A 4,406-nucleotide genomic window follows, 5' to 3' on the forward strand; every position below is an offset into this window, starting at 1 on the left:
GTCACTGTTAGTCGGGTTTTCTATTCTTCAGCCCAGTTCACACAGTATTTGGGGTATGGTGAGCACTCAGCCCACCAGCCAAAACTCAGAACCTGCATGCGCAAAATTCTCGTGTCTTCTTCCTCCTGTTAGAAATAAGTTCTTGGTGCCGCAGAGGAAGAGCAGCACTCAGAAGAAAAGTTTCTCAGCAAGGCAAAATTTACTTTGCAGAAGGGTGCTGCCCACGCCTATAGCAGTCACAAGAGCACACCTAACAAAGGAGAACAGAGGTTTTTAACCCTAACGCAGTTCCTGCTTCTTTGTCTTTCCCCCATTGGCTGGGGTTGGACTGCACAGTCTAGGCTGACCCCAATTGGCTATGTGCTTGAATCTTTCTCAAAAGGCACAGGGTAAAGGTTACAGGTTAAGGTCTGGAGGAAGGCAGTTTACATCCTATGACAAGAAAGTTGGATCTTTGAAGAGGAACCTTTCTTTTATTCTGACAATTTCCCCCTTTTTGTTTTTATAATTCTTCCTCTTCAAATTATTTTAGTAAGATTTGGCTTTGTTGCTCTTCTTGATTGTCTAGGTAAAAGTTTTTCTGAATATGGAGGGGGAGAGACAGAGGAGGTTTTAGTGAGAGCCGTTTCTACGAGTCTTTGAACTAACCCATGAACACAGTGTGTGATGCAACAGCCTACAAGGATGAGTGCACTTGTAACAATTGCAAGGGAAGTGAGGATAGAGGCCATAAGTCCTTTCCATTTACCAAACCATCTTTCCAGTAAACCTGTGAAGGGGTCATGTGTTCCAGAATTTTCAGCCAGCTCATTTGCTAGGGTGTTGAGGCCTTGTAGAGCCTTGGTAATGGTTCCATCGGGAACTGTGTTATTTGGGATCAAAGTACAACATTGGGGTCTGATGATGACACAAACTCTGCCTTTTTCTGCTAATATCATGTCAAGAGCTATCCTGTTTTCCCAGGCCATTTGGCTGGTAGGACCAAATTGCTCCACTATCCCGTTAATGGCATCTCTGGTATAAATAACAAATCCTTTTTGATTGTAATATATATAATTTATCCAATCTACGTTTTTGTTTATAGTAGACCACCAAAGTAAGACTGACTAAAACCCAGCAGCTATTTGATTTCAAGCTTTAAATTCATTGGCTACTCCTCATGGTACTCCAATTGCCTCTATATAGACATGGGGGTCGAAAGACCCTTGAGCTTCTCTTTTTTCCCAAGAGGGTGACTTTTTGCCGGACTGATGAAATGCCAGGGTGAAAGAGATGGCCAATTGGATTAGAGCACAAGTGCCACTCCAATTATTTGGCAGCATGCCCAGTAGAGGTCCTCCACAATACCACCGAACATCTGCTCGTGGACAGACGAGGGCAGTCTGATTGGTGAGCTATCGAAAAGGCTTGGATTCACTGCATCCCGTTAGATTCCTGAAAGATGCCAAGTTTTCCCCCTGTTGCGAGAGACATGAGGTAAAATTGGCATGAGAGGCCGGGTGCCGGATGGCCCTTGGGGGCTGACGGACAGAGCAGTCTTTGACTTTCAGGAAAAGCAGTGAGAGAGTGGTGCATGACTTACTACCCCTGGCTGTGGGATGCTGGAAGAGAGCTACCATACAGTCCATGCCCGGTTGGTTAGACCATCCAAGCAGAAAAATAACTATTTGGATTTCTGGCCTGCCTGTTGCACAGGTGTAGTAGTCGCTTTTATTTAAAGTACAAACTGAGTATTTGATCGATTTCAGCCAGACATTTGTTTCTTGGTATCTGATCTCAATAACCAGGGTGTGTTTTAGGTCTTTGACTTCCACTATGGCCACTTTAGTTTTGTCATTAGGTAATGGCAAGATAGTTGTTTGATTTGGAGGAGATCTTGGGGAAGGAAGATGGAGGGGTGACAAAACCAATCTCCAAGGATCCTATGGGGTCTTTCCCAGTAACATCTGCCCCTATACCATAAAAGCGACTTAGGGTGGGAATAGGGTTAGCGGAGGTTGAAGTAGTAATAGAAATATGCACCGGATTATGTCAGGTGTTGGCAGTTAAATGAATTATTTCGTTTAGTAAAGTGGATATAAGGTTTTAGGGAGGTACAGCCTACTAGGGAAGTCCAGCCTTGGGACTGAGTGGTCCAGGGAATATCGTACCAGGAATGGCAGGGTCGCCAATTATAGGGAATCTTACAAGGATCAGATTGGGGGTGGGGTGAGTACCAAGGGCAAAGATACTTTTGCGAAGAGGCTAGTTGCCTTTAACTTGGTAGGTCTCTGCAAGGTATGGCTAGGCAAGCATCAAACTCGACAGCTTGAGGGGAGGCTGATTTGGTTACATTAATAATGAAATGCCCCTTGGCAATTAGGAGGAAGAAGAGACAAATTAGACCTTTTGAATGTTAATTTTGAGGGAGTTGGTCCTGGAGTGGTGGTCCATGATCCCATAAGGGGTGGGGTCCTTTGTACCCGAGTGTGATGAGTCCACCCCTGTTCACTGTTGGGACTACTGTTTCAGATGTTAGGAATATTAGAGAGGGTCCCTCCCACGATGGTTCCCGTTTTTCTTTCTCCAGCTTTTGATGAGCACATAATCCCCAGGCTGATGTTGGTGTACTGGAAACTCTAGAGGTGGCGTTTGTGCTAAGAGGCCTTGGATCCTGAGGGAAGACAGGGTGGAAGACAGACGACATATATAGTTTTTAAGAAATTGATCTTTTGTTTCCAGTGTGGGGATGTCAGTGGTAGAATTTAAGTATGGCAATCCGTAGAGCACTTCATAAGGGGACAGGCTGATATCTTTTCAAGGGGTGGTACGAATTCTTAGTACAGCGATAGGAAGGCAGTTTGTCCATGGCAGTCGGGTTTCGAAGATTAGTTTAGTTAGGTGATTATTTTAGAGTTTGTTTCATTCTTTCTACTTTTCATGATGAGGGTGGGTGCCAGGGAGTATGATATTCCCATTTTTTTCCTAGTGTCTGGGTTAATCCTTTAATGACCTGTGCAGTAAAATGGGTTTCATTGTCTGAGTCAATGTTCTCTATTAATCTGAATCTGGGTATGATGTCTTCTCTTGTGATACCTTACCCTGTTTTAATATGAATTGACTCTCCCTTAGCTGAGAAAGCCGGACAGACTCCGTTTGGCTCCTTCATTTGCAAGACATCAAACGCTCCTTACTCACCCCTTCCTCAAGGATTTAACTTGTGCAAGCTAACTCCCAGCACATCAAAGAGTGCAATTAACTGATAAGGTACTGTGGCAAACTATATCCGCAGTTCCCAGGAATTCGCCTGGTTGATAGTACCTATGGCCCTCACGTTTGTGTCCGGTGGATAGCATCCAAAGCCCTTGCACCTATCACTTTGTGATGGATTTAAAGCCTCTGCACCTGGAACTGTTTGTTTTCCTGTAACCATTTGTCTTTTTGCTTGTTTTACTTCTGTGAGATTGCTTCAGCTCGATTCCCGCTCCCCTTTCTAAACCAAAGTATAAAAAAAACTCTAGCCCCTTTTTCAGGGCGGAGAGAATTTTGAGCACTAGCCGTCTCTCGGTCACCAGCTAATAAAGGACTCCTGAATTCATGTTAAAGTGTGGCATTTCTCTATAACTCGCTCAGTTACAACACTGTTAGTACTTTAACTACATTATTATCAGTTGCACTTGGCAGGTGAATGACTTCCACCCAGTCAGTGAGATGGTCCATTATAAGTAACAAATATTTGAGGCAGCCTATTTGGGGCATTTCGGTATAGTCTCTTTGGACACTTTGGAATGGCCTTAGCCTAGGATTTCTTCCCCCAAAGGGTGGTTTTTTTAAAGTTTGTTTATTGGTTTTTCTGCATACCATATGTCTGTGACTTGCCTGGTAAGGGTATAAATCCCTATACACCCGTAGGTTCTAAGAACTGTGTCACGCATGGCTTGGGGACCCCAATGAGTTCCTTGGTGAAGTTGTGCTAAGATTTCTCTCATTTGGGGCTTAGACAACATTTCTTTGTTATCTGGCAGTATCCATTTCACTTCTGAGTTTTCATTAGCGCCTATTTTCTTTCATTTTTCTTTATCTGGTTGGGAGAAGATGGGGGTTGTGGATGGGGAAGGGAGACAAGGGGTTAAATGGAAAATGGGTGCTTCTTGGGAAGCGACTCTCGAAAGAGGGACCTTTTTGGTGTCCTGGAACATAAACAATGACTGTGTCCTCTGGTAGCTGAAGGTTTTCTAATACTTGCATGATTAACTCTTTGTGGACAAGGTTTTGGCCCTTGCTAGTAATAAGACCTCGTTCAGTCCAAATCTTTCCAAAGGTATGGGCCACTCCAAGAGCATATTTGGAATTGGTGTAAATATCCCTTCTTGATTCTGCAGATATTTTAAGGCTTGATGTAGTGCGAACAACTCACATGTTTAGTT

Source organism: Trachypithecus francoisi, unplaced genomic scaffold (genome assembly GCF_009764315.1).
Source record: "Trachypithecus francoisi isolate TF-2019V2 unplaced genomic scaffold, Tfra_2.0 Lachesis_group10, whole genome shotgun sequence".
In the NCBI taxonomy this organism is placed as follows: Eukaryota; Metazoa; Chordata; class Mammalia; order Primates; family Cercopithecidae; genus Trachypithecus; species Trachypithecus francoisi.